The 20,094-nt window shown below is 47.8% G+C and overlaps 1 protein-coding gene across 1 annotated transcript in view; it reads right to left on the reverse strand.

The window, feature by feature from the left end:
• Positions 1-13,516: 13,516 nt before the first annotated feature.
• LOC309360803 (radial spoke head protein 3 homolog B-like) overlaps positions 13,517-20,094 on the reverse strand; it is a 45,073-nt gene continuing 38,495 nt past the window's right edge. The window contains exon 9 of the mRNA XM_081895701.1: positions 13,517-13,528. The gene's annotated coding sequence lies outside the window, so the exon portion shown is untranslated. The remainder of the gene's footprint in view (positions 13,529-20,094) is intronic.

Raw genomic sequence — 20,094 nt, forward strand, 5'->3', positions numbered from 1 at the left:
TAATAATTTATTATTTATACCCTGCCCATCTGGCTGGGCTTCCCCAGCCACTCTGGGCGGCTTCCCAAAAATTATTAAAATACTGTAATACATTGAACCTGGGCGCTTTTGCAATTGCTCTCCCAGTGTGTTTCGACCCTTCCTGTAGCTGTTTTCCAGGCCACTTCTCCTTCTTCTCCATCCTTTCTGCACCAGGTTAGCTCAGGGGCCTCTCTCTTTCTCTCTCCCTCTCCCTGAGTTCCTTCACATCCATCTCTCCAGCCTGCCAGGAAGACATTTCGCGGTCAATAGCAGTTTTACTTTAAAGATGCCCCTTTCTCACAAGATCTTCCTTTCTCAGGACCGTGCTTCTGCGTGAAAACGGACCGTTTCCGCCGTGTTTAAATTTCCAAAGGGTCGGCGGAAGTGAGATCCGAGGCGGGTAGAAAAAAACATCTGTACGCGAAAAGGCTCCCTTTTATTCTTTCCTTTTTTGTCCCCCACCCCACCCACGTTCTAGTCTGTTTTGTTTTGCTAATCGTCGTCCAGGAAAGGCCTCCGTTCAATAAGAGTCCCGATACAGATGTTTGGGAGAGAGTAGCCATGTAGAGAAGGCCCCTTTCCAGGTTCCTGTCTTTTCTTTGGCTCCACCGCCCCAGAAGCGTCCAGATGACATCAACACACAGAGCGCTTCCATGCTTGGGCAATGAGAGGTCCAAACCGCAGGCCAGGATTGCATCCACAAACAGGACGACATCTCCAAAAAAATGTTCTTGAGAAGGGCCAATTTGGAGAAAATATTTGGGATGGGAACGGGACGCGGGTGGCGCTGTGGGTTAAACCACAGAGCCTAGGGCTTGCTGATCAGAAGGTCGGCGGTTCGAATCCCTGCGATGGGGTGAGCTCCCTTTGCTTGGTCCCTGCTCCTGCCAACCTAGCAGTTCGAAAGCACGACAAAGTGCAAGTAGATAAATAGGTACCACTCTGGCGGGAAGGTAAACGGTGTTTCCACGCGCTGCTCTGGTTTGCCAGAAGTGGCTTAGTCCTGCTGACCACATGACCCGGAAGCTGTACGCCGGCTCCCTTGGCCAGTAAAGCGAGATGAGCGCCGCAACCCCAGAGTTGGCCACGACTGGACCTAATGGTCAGGGGTCCCTTTACCTTTACAATTTGGGATGGGGGTGTGTGTTTTGCCTCTCCACTTCCCCACCAGCTTTTCCCCCCATCCATCCCTTCCCCACCTGGTTCTGGAGATGGTATCAAAGCACTATCAAAGATTCTTCCCCCCTCTGGATCCCCTTATCTTGGGGATTACGCCTCTAGTTATCTCCCGCTTGGACTACTGCCATGCACTCTCTGTGGGGCTACCTTTGAAGGTGACCTGGAAACTGCAACTAATCCAGAATGCGGCAGCTAGACTGGTGACTGGGAGCGGCCACCAAGACCATATAACATTGTCCTGAAAGACCTACATTGGCTCCCAGTATGTTTCCTAGCAGAATTCAAAGTGATGGAGCTGTCCTTTCAAGCTCTAAACAGCCCAGTATACCTGAAGGAGCGTCTCCACCCATCATCCAGCCCAGACACTGAGGTCCAGCTCCGAGGGCCTTCTAGCGGTTCCCTCCCTGCGAGAAGTGAGGTTACAGGGAACCAGGCAGAGGGCCTTCTCGGTAGTGGCACCTGCCGTGTGGAACGCCCTCCCACCAGATGTCAAGGAAATAAACCACTACCTGACATTTAGAAGACATCGGAAAGCAGCCCTGTTTAGGGAAGCTTTTAATGTTTGATGTTTTAACGTGTTTTTAATATTGTGTTGAGAGCCACCCAGATTGACTGGGGAAACCCAGCCAGATGGGCAGGGTATAAATATATTATTATTATTATTATTATTATTATTATTATTATTATTATTATTATTATGCCTTGCTGGCTGCCGCAAAATATTTGAGCCCCCCAGCTGATGGGCCTTGCCATTCAAGTTTTATTGAATTCCCACAAACTTCACATAAAATTCCAATACATAATAATTTATTTTTGTTGGTTCTATCAACTTCCCATTACATTTTCCGTGGTATTTTTTATACAACATTATTGCTGCACCCTATGTTCCCTCTTTTATATATTTTGTTCAACTTAGCACCCCTGCGGGCGACATTCTGACTTCCGAACCATTTCCTTTCAGTCCCAGACCTGCAGCTGTGCCATTGCTAGCCGCCACCAGCCATCAAAAGCCATCAACGACTACTGGTCTCATTAAGAAATTTATTAACATGAAAAGAAAGGGCTGCTGTCGCATTGTATTATTTCGCTGCGATCTAAAGATGTGCTGGGGGGAAATCTGTGTTCCTAGGGAGCTTTGAGGGTCTCTCAAACCTGGTGTCAACACCGCCCATCGATTTATTTTGAGAAGTTGATGCAATTCCACCGTATATTATGCTGAGCTCTATTTATTCAAAGTAACTTATGATATTTATTTAGGTACCCTAAAATACATCCTACCTAGTGCGCTGAGGGCATCTCCATCTTATTCCCCTCCCTTTCCTAATTTATTGTGCAAAACGATGCCAAACTTTGCTTGCCTTTCAAGTACGTTTTCCTTTTACCATTTATTTCTCAGCGGAAAGCAGACGAGTTCTTGGAGGAAGAAGCAAACGCCTTAAGAACCGAACGCAATGTTGTCATGGGGGGAAAATGATTAAAAAAGAGGAATAACTGAACAAAAGCAATTGGTGTGGTGTGTTAATTCTGCATGAGGATGAAGATACAATGGGTGGCATTCTACAAGGGTAGAGTCGTTGAAGTTCATAGATAAGAACTGAGGTATGTTAATTTCAGTGGGTCTGTGGGTTGAACCACAGAGCCTAGGACTTGTCGATCAGAAGTTCGGTGGTTCGAATCCCTGCGACGGGGTGAGCTCCCGTTGCTCTGTCCCAGCTCCTGCCAACCTAGCAGTTCGGAAACACGTCAAAGTCCAAGTAGATAAATAGGTACCATTCCGGCGGGAAGGTAAACGGCGTTTCCGTGCGCTGCTCTGGTTCTCCAGAAGCGGCTTAGTCATGCTGGTCACATGACCCGGAAGCTGGACACCGGCTCCCTCGGCCAATAAAGCGAGATGAGCGCCGCAACCCCAGAGTCGTCCACGACTGGACCTAATGGTCAGGGGTCCCTTTACCTTTACCAGAACAGTTATTATAGAGGCTTTAGCAAGCCTGAGCAAACGCATCCGCTGCAAGTTTAAAAAGGGGAATGTTACTCTGCTAAATTGTGAGCTTGTTAACACAAGTTGGAAAGGCTATAACCAAACAGTATATCCACTCCTGCATACCTGAACATTCCCACAGCCCCGAGATCTGCAAATCTTCCTTTTGCATGCCAACCTAGTGAAGGGGGGGGGGGAACCACTTTCTTTCCCTGCTGCTTCCAAGCAGGACAATGGAAACACCAGATTCCAGGGGCAGACAATTGTAGATTTGGAAAGGAGGCATAGAATCATAGTTGGAAGGGATGGCAAGAGTCAACTAGTCCAACACTCTGCAATGCTGGAATCTCAACACGTGGTCTCCCATCCAATTCGAAACCACACTGGACCCTGCTTAGCTCTGCCAATGTGGCAGCAGTTTCATTGCAGCGCCACTGGGAGTGATGTCAGCTGTACCTGGCAAGCTCAACGACCCTTTCTCGAAATCGACTCATCCTTTCCATCCATCACATCGCTTTCCCCCCTTTCCTGCTTATGGGACGTGAGCCAGAATCGGAGCTCGCCAACAAAAGAGGGTGAGATGCAGGAGGAATGAAAGCCCATCAGCCTTCTCTGGCACCATTCACTTGGTGCAAAGGTAAGAGTCCGTCCTTCCGATTGCTTAGGTCAGGGGTCAGCAACCTTTTCCAGCCACGGGCCAGTCCACTGTTCCTCAGACCATGTGGCGGGCCGGACTATATTTTGAAAAAAAATAATGAACGAATTCCTATGCCCTCTTCTGCACATCTCAGAGCTTGTCAACATCCTTCTTAAATTGTGTTGCCCAGAACTGGACGCAGTATTCCAGGTGTAGCCTAACCAAGGCAGAATGGAGTGGTACTCTTACTTCCATTGATCTGGATTAAGTCGAAATGGTTCGAACTTCTGTCCCCAAACAAACTCGATTCGGTCAGTCCTGGGAATTACCGTATTTTTTGCTCTATAAGACTCACTTTTTCCCTCCTACAAAAAGAAGGGGAAATGTGTGTGCGTCTTATGGAGCGAATGCAGGCTGCGCAGCTATCCCAGAAGCCAGAACAGCAAGAGGGATTGCTGCTTTCGCTGCGCAGCGATCCCTCTTGCTGTTCTGGCTTCTGAGATTCAGAATATTTTTTTTCTTGTTTCCTTCCTCCAAAAACTAGGTGCGTCTTGTGGTCTGGTGCATCTTATCGGGCGAAAAATACGGTACTTTCGGTTGTAGTTCAGAGGCGGTGGGTTTTGAACTAATTCGGGGAACTTTGTTCAGGCAAACTGCAGCATTCAGAACTGGCAACAGCTCAAGTCACACAGGGAGCTACAGAACCGCAAAAATTTTCAGACCTTAAGGACTAGACACTAGGCTTCCAGTATGAATCGTGAATGTCGTGGGCCAGGGAAGTGGACCCCCTGGAAAAGATGTGAAGGTGTCTTTCTTTCTTTCTTTCTTTCTTTCTTTCTTTCTTTCTTTCTTTCTTTCTTTCTTTCTTTCTTTCTTTCCTTCCTTCCTTCCTTCCTTCCTTCCTTCCTTCCTTCCTTCCTTCCTTCCTTCCTTCCCCTCTCCAGAAAACAAAGTGCCTTTAGACAGCCCTGAAGATTTATAGAGTTTAGGGGAATGGAAAAATGTTCCGTTTATATTACTGCGCCTTGTGCCACCCAGATTTCTGACAGCGGCAGGAGCAGAAAGGGCTCGGGTAGAGCGCCAGGCCCCTTCTCCCATCATCCAAACCCACGCTCTGTAAATATTTTATTAAGCATCTTTGGAGTCTCATAAATCTTATTTCCTTAAAACAGGAAAGTGCCGCCAGGTCTTCCACAGCAATAACAACGAAGAGGGGCTCTGGGTGGGCCGGGGAGAGAGGGGAGGGAGCGAAGACTGGCAATGGCCATCTTGGAAGGCGATGTCCGGAGAGTCTGGTTCACGAAAGAAGGGGTGAAGGAGGTGGAAAATTGCACAGGGGGGTGGAGCAGCCAACATGATCGATGGTTTGCCCTACATGGAAGATCCCAGGAGGGTTAGGAGAAATATGACTTTGGGGAGAGGTTTATAAAATGATGCCTGGGCTGGATAAACAGAAGAGAGAGAGAGAGAGATTTTCTCCGACTTCCGTAAGACTAGAACTCGGGTCGCCTCCATGGAGCTGGTGTGCAGGAGATTAGCTTTGTTGTTTAGTCGTTTAGTTGTGTCCGCCTCTTCGTGACCCCCTGGACCAGAGCAGGCCAGGCACTCCTGTCTTCCACTGCCTCCCGCAGTTGGGTCAAACTCATGCTGGTAGCTTCGAGAACACTGTCCCACCATCTCGTCCTCTGTCATCCCCTTCTCCTTGTGCCCTCCATCTTTCCCAACATCAGGGTCTTTTCCAGGGAGTCTTCTCTTCTCATGAGGTGGCCAAAGTCTTGGAGCCTCAGCTTCAGGATCTGTCCTTCCAGTGAGCGCTCAGGGCTGATTTCCTTCAGAATGGAGAGGTTTGATCTTCTTGCAGTCCATGGGACTCTCAAGAGTCTCCTCCAGCACCAGAATTCAAAAGCATCAATTTTCCGAAAATATTGTCAGCATCTTCTGAAGTATTGTCAGTTAAAAAAACAAAAGGCAAAACAGAGACACGATTTGTAGAGGAGCCAAACAAACTCGGCAACTGCTCAGAGTTTTTGCCATGCGCGAGAGCGGTGTGTGCATGTGTCCATTTTTCAACACCCACTGAAACAACACTCGATGAATCCCCTAAAAGGCGGGAGAGAGGGATGTGGGAGCCGGAATAAAATTTGCGAACAGATTTTCCTTCCAAGCTGGCTTGGGGTGTTTCGCGAAACCTTGCTGACAGCTTCAGGAGAAACATGGGTATGCTTGTGTCATTAAGGCTACACCGCAAAGGGAATGGGGCATGGCTGCCTTGAGCCACTTCTATAAAGTAACGGAGGGAATCGTTTTAATTATCGCCCGGCAGTCTTCCATGAGGTCACCGCTGCTACAGCTGATCTGCATTACCAAACCCACCATGTTCCCAGGAGATTTCTCCTGCCGCGAAGGTGGCTGGGGTTCTGACAGGGCCGGTGCAAAATATCTCGGCACTGGGAATCCCTCATGAGGAGCCTGTGGCCTTCAGGTGCCGTTGCGGGGCTCCAGAAAGCTGTGGAAATGTTCAGGGATGCAGGAGAGGATATATTGTTTGGTTATAGCCTTTCCAACTTGTGTTAACAAGTTCACAATTTAGCAGAGTAACATTCCCCCTTTTAAACTCGCAGCAGATGCGTTTGCTCAGGCTTGCTAAAGTCTCTATGATAACTGTTCTGGTAAAGGTAAAGGTAAAGGGACCCCTGACCATTAGGTCCAGTCGTGGCCGACTCTGGGTTTAGCAGAGTAACATTCCCCTTTTTAAACACGCAGCGGATGCGTTTGCTCAGGCTCGCTAAAGCCTCTATAATAACTGTTCTGGTATTTTCCCCTTATTCACTCATAAAAGATAAGAACTTGACACAGTCCTCTATAAAAGTATAAAAACAGTTTACAGTGGTACCTCGGGTTAAGTATTTAATTTGTTCTGGAGGTCCGTTCTTAACCTGAAACTGTCCTTAACCTGAAGCACTACTTTAGCTAATGGGGCCTCCTTCTGCCACCGGAGCACGATTTCTGTTCTCATCCTGAAGCAAAGTTCTTAACCCAAAGTACTATTTCTGGGTTAGCAGAGTCTGTAACCTGAAGCATATGTAACCTGAAGTGTATGTAACCCAAGGTACCACTGTACTCACAATCTGTTCACAATCAGATCCCAGAAGGCAGACTTATCTTAGAAAAGTAACATACACCTGGAAACTATCTCATAAGGAGACAGTCTCTCTGTCCTCAAGCCAAGAGAGCATCTTTGGCTAAGCAGATGTTGCATCTTTGATGCATGTAGTCAAAAAGAGAGAGATGGCTGCCCTGCCCTGTGCTTTTGTCATTACCTGCACAGGTGAGGCCACGCCCACCTCTAGCCACATGCAGAGGAAGTCTGTCCCAGCCCAGAAGGAAACAGGAAGTTTACCTGCTGGCTGGACAAACATTCCTCCCCATGTGTAAACATGTTCACTCTAGGAATGTTGTACTTGACTGCTCTTGTGTTTCACATCCCACAAAACCATGAGATCCAGCCAGCTGAAGCAGAAGAGAACCAGAGCATGCACCACTCTGGCCAGACAGTCTGCGGGCAGGTTGGGTCTCAGCCGGCATACCAGATGGAGCTGGTAGACAGCTGCCCGGGGCATAAAATTGACCTGCACCTCCATGGAGAGATGTGAGTCCAAGATGACTCCCAGGCTGCACACCTGGTCCTTCAGGGGCACAGTTACCCCATTCAGGACCAGGGAGTCCTCCACACCTGCCCGTCCCCTGTCCTCCCAAAACAGCACTTCTGTCTTGTCAGGATTCAACCTCAATCTGTGGAGCTTCTTAGCTGCGATCAACAGGGTGTTTGTACACAACACAGCAGAAGACAAGAACTTGACATCACCAGGAAGGTTTGCCATTGTCCTCTGCTTGAGATGCTGCCAGTTGGTGCCGACAACACTGACCTCAATGGGCTGGTGGGCAGCTGTTCTCTCGTAATATGATTTGGTTCGGTTTCTCTCCCACTTGCTTAAGCTTAGAGCGAACTCTTTGAAAGCCCTGAGCCAACAGAGGAAGGAAACTTTCGATCAGGGAGATTGCAGAGACTTGTGCAACCGAGAAGCTGCTCCAAGAGACACATTAGATTTTGGCAAGCTGCGATGTTGTGTTCTGGAAAAGGTGTTCAAGGCAGGGCTGCCTCCGCTCTGCCAATATCCTCGGGGCAAGACTGTTCCGCTTGCTCCTTTTCCCCAAAGTGTGAAGAGACGACATTGCCATGGGTGACCTGTCTTTACCCTGCTCTGCCATTGACGGCTACTAGGACATCGGCACTTGTCAGGCCTTAAACGGAAGAAAAATAAACTTGGTGCAAGCCACCTTGTGGGTAGGGGGAAACTTCCCAAAATCTCCGTCCTGGGTTTGGAGGCACTGAATTCCTCTTATCCCTGCAATAGGGTCGTGATCCTGCATCCAGGATGAGCAAAGGCGTCCTCTCCATCAGGGAGCTCGCTGGCAAGATTCAGATCCCACTGGTCCTGCTCCTTCTTGCATCCTGGTCAGCTTGCCTGTGCTTTGCGATTTTTGCACGGTTCTAACAATGCCAGTGGGATGCGGGTGGCGCTGTGGGTTAAACCACAGAGCCTAGGACTTGCCGATCAGAAGGTCGGCGGTTCGAATCCCCGCAATGACGGGGTGAGCTCCCGTTGCTCGGTCCCTGCTCCTGCCAACCTAGCAGTTCAAAAGCACGTCAAAGTGCAAGTAGACAAATAGGTTATTTGTGGGGCCTGCCTGGTGTTTTCACATGAGTAGAATGTGTCCTTTTATTTAAAATGCACCTCTGGGTTCTTTGCGGGGCATAGGAATTCATTCATTCATTTATTTTTTCAAAATATAGTCCGGCCCCCCAAAAGGTCTGAGGGACAGTGGACCGGCCCCCTGCTGAAAAAGTTTGCTGACCCCTGGAACAGAGGATCAGGCTTAACCCCGAATAAATGGCAAGCCTGTCTTCAAAATGCACTGTAGGGTTTTCCTTGCTGTGACACTGGGTGTGTTTCCGGGCCAAGGGACTTGCCTTCTCTTGCCCCAAATGTGGAGCAATCAGGAGGCTTGCCAAAAACAAGGGCGTGTGAAGTCAGCCATGGGGAGGAAAAGGGTATTTCCCCCAATACGACTGATGTGCTTTTACGGGTTTCCTTTTGACAAATTGGAAGGGAGCGCAGACACCTCCGAGAGCCACCTCTGCGGTTGAAAAAGCCGCAGCAAACAGAGACGATGAAGCAGGTAAGAGCTGCTTTCTATGGTCGTGCCTAAAACACATCAACCCAGTTTCCTGTTTCCAAGAGTGGACAGCCTCTGGGAAGCTCGCAAACAGGGCATCAAAGCGATAGACTTTTCTCTCTTTATTTTTGGCCTGCTCCATCAGGCCTGCTGTCCTTAAACAGGGGGTCATCATGGCTATCAGCCCTTGGTAGATTTCTGCTCTATAAATATCACGCCAAAGTTTCAGCATCCCAATGTGCTGGAAGAAGCAAAGATCACCCGTGTCGAAGCAATGATTCTTCAACATCAACTTTATTGGACCAGTCATGTTGTCCGGATGCCTGATGATCGTCTTCCAAAGCAACTAACTACAGTGGTACCTCGGGTTACATACGCTTCAGGTTACATACGCTTCAGGTTACAGACTCTGCTAACCCAGAAATAGTACCTCAGGTTAAGAACTTTGCTTCAGGATGAGAACAGAAATCCTGCTCCGGCGGCGCAGCAGCCGCCGGAGGCCCCATTAGCTAAAGTGGTGCTTCAGGTTAAGAACAGTTTCAGGTTAAGAACAGACCTCTGGAACAAATTAAGTAATTAACCTAAGGTACCACTGTACTCTATTCCGAACTTAAAAATGGAAAGCGTGATGCTGGTGGTCAACAAAAGAAGTTCAAAGACTCTCTCAAGGCAAATCTTTAAAAAGGTAGTATGAACACCGACAACTGGGAAACGCTGGCCTGTGAGCGCTCCAGTTGGAGAACAGCCTTTGCCAAAGGTGTCATGGGCTTTGAAGACACTTGAACTCAGGACGCAAAGGAGAAACGTGCTAAGAGGAAGGCACATTTGGCAAATCGACACCAGGATCAACTCCTGCCTGGAAACCAATGTCCCCACTGTGGAAGGACGTGTGGATCCAGAAGTGGCCTCCACAGTCACTTACGGACTCACTGTTAAAACTGTGTTTATGGAAGACAATCTTACTCGGCTACGAGGGATCACAGAAGGAGAAGGAGAAGGAGAAGGAGGAGGAGGAGGAGGAGGAGGAGGAGAAGAAGAAGAAGAAGAAGAAGAAGAAGAAGAAGAAGAAGAAGAAGAAGATCAGTTGTGCCAGGCAAATGTTCTCACCAACACTTGTTTGTTGTTGTTGTTTAGTCATTTAGTCGTGTCCGCCTCTTTGTGACCCCCTGGACCAGAGCACGTCAGGCACTCCTGTCTTCCACTTCTGACTAAGCCACTTCTGGCGAACCAGAGCAGCGCACGGAAACGCCGTTTACCTTCCCGCCGTAGCGGTACCTATTTATCTACTTGCACTTTGAGGGGCTTTCGAACTGCTAGGTTGGCAGGAGCTGGGACCGAGCAACGGGAGCTCACCCATTGCGGGGATTCAAACCACCGACCTTCTGATCGGCAAGCCCTAGGCTCTGTGGTTTAACCCACAGCGCCACCCGCATCCCTCTACATATAATCAAAATTAAAACAACGCAATAACACCCCCCACAAAAAGAACCACATTTTTAAAGGGCATAGGGTGTAAATCGGATCAACCAAATGCCTAGTTAAAGAGGAATGTTTTTGCCTGGTGCCTAAAGGTGTATAATGAAGGCACCAGGCAAACTTCCCTGGGGAGAGCATTCCACGGACGGGGAGCCACTGCAGAGAAGGCCCCGTTCTCATGTTGCCACCCTCCGCACCTCTCGAGGAGGAGACACATGAAGGAGGGCCTCGGAAGATGATCTCAGGGTGTGGGTAGGTTCATATGGAAAGAGGCGGTCCTGGAGGTATTGAGGTCCTGAGCCGTTTATGGCTTTATAGGTCAGAACCAGCACTTTGAATTGGGCCCGGAAACTCATTGGTAGCCAGTGCAGTCAGAACGGGATCGGTGTAATATGCCTTACAGGAATCCTGCTGTTCCCTGGGTGGGCTCGAACCACCAATCTTTTGGTCAACAGCCGGATGCGCTGACCCACTGCGCCACCCGGCTCCCAAGACTTTGGGAATGCGCAGGATTTAGCCTCGTTGCTTGTTGGAGCTGAGCCAGGCTGGTCTGCCAGGAGCAGCTCAAGGCAACGACCCCACAAAGCGTGCAAATCAACATTCCTCGCTGGCAGCTGAGAAAGCTATCACAAAGGGGGTGAGATTTCCCTTCTGCTTGCAGCCTCCCTGTTGGCCCTGGCTGCAGGCAGGGGCGTTGGGGTCAATGGGAAAAGAAGGGTGAGCAGGAGCTGGATTCGAGAGATGGAAGCTGTCTTCACCTTCAGTGTGGCACCGTTCAAAGCGCCGACAGTTTCCCCAGTGGAACGGTCTTCTTCTTTGGCGATCCCTCGTAGCTGAGTAAGATTGTCTTCCATGGGTACTTAAGTACACTTTCCCTAAGAAACCAGAGGCCTTTCTCCTGGGCATAGTCGACCAATTGGTATTAAAGAAGGAAAGAACATTCTTTATGTATGCTACAACAGCAGCAAGAATACTCATCGCAAAGTATTGGAAGACACAAGATCTACCCACCGTGGAAGAATGGCAGACGAAGGTGATAGAATATATGGGACTGGCAGAAATGACCGGCAGAATCCGAGACCAGGGGAGAGAGACAGCGGGAGAAGATTGGAAGAAATTTAAGGATTATCTTAAGAAACATTGTAAAATTAATGAATGTTAGAATGACGTTGGTTTAGAAATTATATGGTTCTCAGTGGTAATGGATAAGTAAAATGAAAAGAAAATTTAAAAATTAAGTTAAAATTAAGGGTAAGGATTTGTTGAAGAAATAAAATTGATTTTGGAATACAGAGAGGGGAGGTATGGGGAAGTCGGGAAAGTAAGGGTTTGAAATTATACTTGTTCTTTACTTTTTTCTGTTTTTCCGTTTTTATTTTTTTATTTTTATTCTTATGTTCTGTGTTGTGATATTATGATAAAACTTAATAAAATTTCATCATAAAAAAAAGATTTTCTTCCATGTACACAGTCTTAACAGTGAGTCCGTAAGTGACTGTGGAGGCCAATTCTGGATCCACACGTCCTTCCACAGTGGGGACATAGGTTTCTGGGCAGGAGTTGATCCCAGTGAGTGTTTGCCAAGCATGCCTTCCTCTTAGCACGTTTCTCCCTTGCGTCCTGAGTTTGAGTCTCTTCAAAGCACATGACACCTTTGGTCAAGGCTGTTCTTCAACTGGGGCACTCACAGTTGTCGGTGTTTATAGTACATTTTTTTAGATTTGCCTTGAGACAGTCTTTAAACCTCTTTTGTTGACCACCAGCATCACGCTTTCCATTTCTAAGTTCAGAATAGAGGAGTTGCTTTGGAAGACGGCAATCAGGCATCCGAACAACATGACCGGTCCAACGAAGTTGATGTTGAAGAATCATCGCTTCGACACTGGTGATCTTTGCTTCTTCCGGTACACTGGCATTAGTTCGCCTGTCTTCCCAAGTGATGTGTGATTTTTTTCGGAGACACCGTTAATGGAATCTTTCGAGGAGTTGGAGATGGTGTTTATAAGTGGTCCATGTTTCACAAGCATACAGTAGGTTTGGTAGTACAATAGCTTTGTAAACAAGCATTTTGGTTTCCTTGTGAATGTCTGCACTTCCCTCTGTACTTCAATCGGGAGAAAGCTGCACTCGCAGAGCTCAGGCGATGCTGGATTTCAGCATCAGTGTTGGGCCAGTGTTGGGCCTTGTGGAAAGATAACTGCCCAGGTAGGAGAAGTGATCGACACTTTCCAACGTTACACCATTGAGTTGGATTTGTGGCGCTGCAGAGGGGTTGCTTTCTCCATGACTGGCAGGCAGGCACCTTAAACAACAGGGACAATAAGATTTTGGAAATTGAAAGTTATATTGGTTAAATTCACACAATTTAGCTTTTGCTTGTTGAGCAAAATGTGTGCAAAATCATGTATAAATCATTGAAAATTATTGCAGTTAGATTTATTATTAGTGATATTATTCATTTCCTGAGATGTTCAGAAGGTAAAATGGTATTACTTTGGTTTTCTGAAAGCAATGCCCTTCTACGTCAAGCGACCAAGCTGAATGTTGCCCAGTCACAAACATAATAGCAGATTTGAATTCCTCACATCCAAAAACGTATTTTTAAGACTCCTCACTGAAGAAATCTGCAAAAAGTAAGTTTCGCCCCCCTAAAATGACGCACCCCACTGGCGCTCCCCATTTTTGCTGGACTCCAAACTCCGGTTAGAACCAGCCAGGTCAGGGGTGATTGGGACTGAAGTTTTGCAAGATCTGAGAGGCCGCAAATTCCCCACCTCTGGTTTCTTGCTCCAGAGGAGCCGCCTTGTCGCTTGGACAGCGTGGAGAGTTCGGGTTTGGAGGGGAAGCGTTAAAAGCTTTTACAAGATTTGGAGTCCTTGCCCGTCTGCTTCTTGGGTTGTCTCCAGTCCTGACTTCGGGGATTCGTCTTGAGCCTGTAGTGGTCAAGACAGGACAAAAACCAGCTACTACACGTACGCAGAGGCCGGCTCCGGGAATTTCTGGGCCAAATTTCCATGCTAATAAAACACAACACCCAGTGTGATAATAGCTTAGCAAAACCTTTTTCCTTCACAAACTGCAGGGCAAGGGCTGTTTACTGGCGCTGCGAAAATGAAGAGAAGGAATTTCTAGCCAAGTCTTGGGTCCAGACTTAGGCACCCCAGCTGACCCCAGCTTGCTAGCAGGGTTCCTTTTGTGAAGTATAACTGCACACCTGTCAGAGCTGCCCGAGGTCCCAGCTCACAAAGGACCAATGCCAGTGCGTTACTATTTACAAAAGTCTTTATTGAAGTTCAGTTTCGATTTCAAAGCCGCGGCGTGCAGCTCTACGTCTCAAACTCTAGACCGCTGAAGCTCCGTCTGAATCTCCTCCCCCCAGACACCAGTTTAAGACTCTAGCCTTGCTCCACCTCTTCCTTTGCTCTTTCCTCCTCTGGGTCCGCCTGTCCGCTGGGGTTTCGCTCCTTCTACACTCTTCTGACGCTGATTAATCTGAGTCTTCCCCCTCTCTCCGGCGGGCTTTAGGACCTGGTTCCCAATCCGTGTTTCCTGCTGTGCCGCGCGCCTGCACATTTGAACTTGGCGCGCGCGCCCAGCCGGCAACCTTCCTCCTGACCGTTACAGTGCTCCTGTCACTGCTTTCCCCTTCAGGGAGGCTAGCTGAAACTGACTTCCCCTCCGTTCCCTCACTCTGCGATGGAGGCGTGGTCAGCCCTGACTCATCTTCTCTCCCTGCTGGGGGAGACGCTGGCCCTGATCCATGGGACCCTTCCCCCCCACTACGCTCTGGTGGGGAAGCTGGTCCTGATCTCCAGCTGCTGCTTTGGGAGTCCCCGCTGGCCTCTTGTTTCTGGTGCGTCCCCCCTGGCACTCCCTTTGCCCTGGCCATCGGCGCCCCCCTCTGGGAATCTTCTGATTCGCTGGAGAAGCTCATGGAATCTCTCGGGTCACTGTCATACTCCCCTACGCTTCCCTCAGATTCTTCCCCTTTGCTCTCCATTCCCTCTCTCCCCTGTGCCTCTGCTCCTGAGCCCCTGACAACACCAAAATGAAGAATGCCTGTATGTATGTCGCTGAAAGGGTTTAACATTGGAAATTTCCATTAAAGCATGCTGAAGCTCTCTCTAATCTCTAGCTGGGTTGATAAGGAACTGTTGATGTTCTCTGCTGGCCTTCACATGAGTGTTTAACCTTAGATCATGCGATTGAGGTATTCAATTGCAAATCTCCATCTTGAAGGGAGTTGCTTGTTGGTCTTTCTCAGGACGTAACAGAAACAACAATCTCTCCAGGAGCTACATAGCCTTAGGCTGGATGCAGGCTAATGCAAGCTATGGGAGAGACAGAGATTTGAATTTTATTCTGATTGTAATTATGTTACATATGCTTAAGAAGAAGTACCTGTGCTTGGATATTACGGAATTATCTGGATGTATCATTGATGTTTTTGTACCTGTTTTGAAGAAGTTCTGGCTAGTAAAGCTTTGAATCTGAATATTTTTTATTCCAAAAGGATTCTGTTTTCTGCATCCCATTGCTTCATGCTGTGCAATATATTTAGCTCGCTTCCCTGGATCTGTAGAAGCTAAGTTTCTGTAAATGCATTTGGAAGGAGAAGGTGTCAGAAAGGACTATATCACTTTAGCAACAGGGAGAGTGTTGTCTGTTCGGGAGAGGAATTGTAGCTTAGCAAAAAAGTCTTTGATTGACATGCAGAGCACCCCAGGTGCAGTTTATGTAGCGCTGAGAAAGGCCCCATCTAAAACCCCAGAGAGCGGTTGACAGTCAATGGAGTGGCGCTGTGGGTTAAACCACAGAGCCTAGGACTTGCCGATCAGAAGGTTGGCAGTTCGAATCCCCGCGACGGGGTGAGCTCCCGTTGCTCGGTCCCTGCTCCTGCCAACCTAGCAGTTCGAAAGCACGTCAAAGTAGATAAATAGGTACCACTCTGGTGGGAAGGTAAAAGGCGTTTGCATGTGCTGCTCTGGTTCGCCAGAAGCGGCTTAGTCCTGCTGGCCTCATGACCCGGAAGCTGTACGCCGGCTCCCTCGGCCAGTAAAGCGAGATGAGCGCCACAACCCCAGAGTTGGTCATGACTGGACCTAATGATCAGGGGTCCCTTTAACTTTTACATTTGATTGAGTTAAGTTTGTATTTAAGAGTGAGCCTGGCTGATTTCCTGTTTTTGAAACAATGCACCAAATCTCAGCCATCCTTCAAAATTCACACTTCTCTGAACATTGCAATGCTGTTTTCCAGCCAAGAATTGTGCATGAAAATGCATTTACTAGTCAAATTGTGCAAGTGAAAATAACATGGAAAGGGGTATTATATTAGGGAAAACTGATTTGCATAAATAAATAAATGAGCTTGTTATGGAAAATTGCATGCAAAACTGTGTATAACGGGAGAATTTCGCACCGAAATGCGGATAAGTTTCCGCGTGGACTTAAAAAAATAGTAATCTCAAAGTGATGTGGAATGTGGAGAACGAAATCTAAGATTGGGGGCAGGGGAGAGAAATGGAGAGGAATTGAAATGGGCATGTTCTCTACCAAACCAAGTAAATTTTGCAGATAAAGCTGATGTTCTACCATTAAGCTCAGCTTCTCCCCTGCCCAAAAAGCACAGACAAGATTATAGTCTTCATGGTTTTAAATCAAGGGCGTATTGAAACAGGAAGCTAGGTTGTTTGTGGGCAGGACATGAAATTCCAGCCTCCTCTCCTCTTTTGAAGGCCAACTTCTCTGGCCATCAAAAAGCCAGAGGTATCTAGACCTCAGAATTCAGCTTCCACCCAGGCAAACAATTTTTGGGGCTACAAAAGCCTTATTGCCAACCAGCTGAGACTTTATATCCATCCCTTCCTAAAATGAAGGGTATCTTTTTATACTCAACGGCGGCAGCAGGAGTTCTTATTGGGCAAAATGGAAGAGTAATGAAAATCCCTCTATGCAAGATTAGATCTGGATGAATCCCTAGCCGGAATTAAGATTGCCGGAAGAAATATCAACAACCACAGAAATGCAGATGACACAACCTTGATGGCAGAAAGTGAGGAGGAATTAAAGAACCTTTTATTGAGGGTGAAAGAGGACAGCGCAAAATATGGTCTGAAGCTCAACATCAAAAAACGAAGATCATGGCCACTGGTCCCATCACCTCCTGGCAAACAGAAGGGGAAGAAATGGAGGCAGTGAGAGATTTTACTTTCTTGGGGTCCATGATCACTGCAGATGGTGACAGCAGCCATGAAATTAAAAGACGCCTGCTTCTTGGGAGAAAAGCAATGATAAACCTAGACAGCATCTTAAAAAGCAGAGACACCACCTTGCCAACAAAGGTCCGTATAGTAAAAGCTATGGTTTTCCCAGTAGTGATGTATGGAAGTGAAAGCTGGACCATAAAGAAGGCTGATCGCCGAAGAATGGATGCTTTTGAATTCTGGTGCTGGAGGAGACTCTTGAGAGTCCCATGGACTGCAAGAAGATCAAACCTCTCCATTCTAAAAGAAATCAGCCCTGAGTGCTCACTGGAAGGACAGATCCTGAAGCTGAGGCTCCAAGACTTTGGCCGCCTCATGAGAAGAGAAGACTCCCTGGAAAAGACCCTGATGCTGGGAAAGATGGAGGGCACAAGGAGAAGGGGACGACAGAGGACGAGATGGTGGGACAGTGTTCTTGAAGCGAATAACATGAGTTTGACCAAACTGCGGGAGGCAGTGGAAGACAGGAGTGCCTGGCATGCTCTGGTCCAGGGGGTCACGAAGAATCAGACACGACTAAACAACAACGATGGATCCAAAAGCTGACAGAATACACCGAATTAGATGGTCTATCAGAAAAAAATAAAGACTAAATCAAAACAGGAATTTGTCTCAAAATGGGAGGTTTTCAAAGAATATTTGAAATACAAATATAGTAGCTTAAACTCTGTTGCAGTAATCGAGGAACTTCAGTAATAGTTGCAAGGTAGATATAAGAATTAAGATATATTAAGAAAAAGTTAAATGATGATAAAAGTGTGTATTGGCAATAATATGAAATCGAAATAAGAAATAGACGTGTCTTTAGTGTTAAGACCAATTTATGTTTTGCTGTTTGTTAAGAAAATTTTGCGTCTGTTGTTATTCAGGTGTGTAATTCGCTATTTGTGTTTTCTCTTTTTCTCTTTTCTTGCTTTATCAATAAAAATATTTTTTATTTTTTTTTAAAGAGAGACTTAATATCCAACCCATTTGATTGGGGTGGGAAGAAGGAGACAGCCATTTCAACCTTGCAAATTGCAGCGCAGTTAGGGGGTCTTGACTGACAGACCCAGAAAAAGCCTGCGATGTCTTGTCGTTGTTCACAAAAACACCCCTTTTTATGTGCTTTGTTGTTTAGTCGTTTAGTCCTCTTCGTGACCCCCTGGACCAGAGCACGCCAGGCCCTCCTGTCTTCCACTGCCTCCCGCAGTTTGGTCAGACTCATGTTTGTGGCTTCGAGAACACTGTCCCACCATCTCGTCCTCCGTCGTCCCCTTCTCCTTGTGCCCTCCATCTTTCCCAACATCAGGGTCTTTTCCAGGGAGTCTTCTCTTCTCATGAGGAGGCCAAAGTACTGGAGCCTCAGCTTCAGGATCTGTCCTTCCAGTGAGCACTCAGGGCTGATATCCTTCAGAATGGAGAGGTTTGATCTTCTTGCAGTCCATGGGACTCTCAAGAGTCTCCTCCAGCACCACAATCCAAAAGCATCAATTCTTCGGCGATTAGCCTTCTTTATGGTCCAGCTCTCACTTGATGTGCTTATCCTCTTCCTTTGTTCGTCATTTGACTATTGCGACGATCCAGAACTGCAGGGAATAATACATCTGGCCTCAAAACCTTCGTGGCCAAGCCAGCAAACATACTATAAATTACAGCAACATGCTTAAAGAGAGATGCCGGTTTTCCGTTGCAAGATTTTATAGACTTGCTCCAACCTCAGCTGGAAGCCTGTGCTTCTCTCTCTTCCAGCAATGTTTTCAGAGACACGCAAACACACATAACACAGACACACACATATGGTGGTAAATCTTAAGATTGCTTTGATAGATTTTGTAATCACTCCATTAGTGGCTCGTTTGGGAACGGTTCAAGGAAGAGCATTTTTATAATCCATATCAAATAACTACAAAATAAGGAAGCCATATTCTTGGGATAGTGAAGTGGAATTTTCTCCTTTCCAATCCTTGACAGTTCCTCTATTTTAGGGGTGAGGATCCTCAGACAAGGGAGCCAAGTGTGGCCTTCTGGACCTGTGTCCCTGAGCACTGGGACTCTGCCCCAGGCCTCTTCCCTCCCCATACCGAGCCCAACCGGAGAAACATTTGTCCATGTTCTGGGAGGAGCCACCACTGAGAAGGCCCTCTTCCACATTCCCACTTGGTGGGACCAAGACCCAAGCTCTCTCTCCTATTCTTTTGTATTACTAAAGCATATATTATGATTATGATTATGATTATTGTCAGAGCTGCCTCCAGGTCCCAGCTCACAGAGGACCAACGCTAGCCGGTGGTAATGTACAAAAGTCTTTATTGAAGTTCAGTTTCCATTTACAAGCCGCAGCGTGCAGCTCTACGTCTTAGAACCTAGACCGGCGAAGCTCCGTCTGAGTCTCCACCCCCTGTACACCAGTTTAAGACTCTAGCCTTACTCCACCTCTTCCGTTGCTCTTTCCTCCTCTGGGTCCTTCTGCCCCCCGGGGTCTCCTCCTTTCTGGACTCTTCTGACGCTGACCCCCCTGACTCTTGTCCCTCCTTTCGGCGGGCTTTAGGACCTGGCTCCCTATCTGGGCTACCTGCTGTGCCGCTCGCCTGTACATTTGAACTTGGCGCGCGCGCCCAGCCGCCAACCTTCCTCTTGACCGTTTCCGCGCTCTCCGATGGAGGCGTGGTCCATCCTGACTCATCTCCTCTCGCTGGTGGTGAACACCCTGGTCCCGATACCTGGGACTCCTCCCCCCCACTGCGCTCTGGTGGGGAAGCTGGTCCTGATTTCCAACTGCTGCTCTCTGAGCTCCCGCTGGCCCCTTCCTTCTGGGATGTCCCCCTTGGAACCCCCCTTGCCCTGGCCATGGGCGCCCCCTTCTGCGAATCTTCCGATTCGCTGGAGAGACTCAGGGAATTCCTCGGATCACTGTCATCGCTTACGCTCCCCTCAGATTCCTCCCCCTCGCTCTCCATTGCCTCCCTCTCCTGTGCCTCTGCTCCTGAGCCCCTGACAATTATTATTATTATTATTATTATTATTATTATTATTATTATTACCCCGCCCATCTGGCTGGGTTTCACCAGCCACTCTGGGCGGCTCCCAACAGAACATTAAAAACATGATAAAAGATCAAACATTAAAAACTTCCCTAAACAGGGCTGCCTTCAGATGTCTTCTAAAAGTCAGGTAGTTGTTTATTTCCTTGACATCTGATGGGAGGGCGTTCCACAGGGCGGGCGCCACCACCGAGAAGGCCCTCTGCCTGGTTCCCTGTAACCTCACTTCTCACAGGGAGGGAACTGCCAGAAGGCCCTCGGTGCTGGACCTCAATGT

The sequence above is a fragment of the Podarcis melisellensis genome (genome assembly GCF_964234715.1).
Source record: "Podarcis melisellensis genome assembly, chromosome: 18".
NCBI classification, from domain to species: Eukaryota; Metazoa; Chordata; class Lepidosauria; order Squamata; family Lacertidae; genus Podarcis; species Podarcis melisellensis.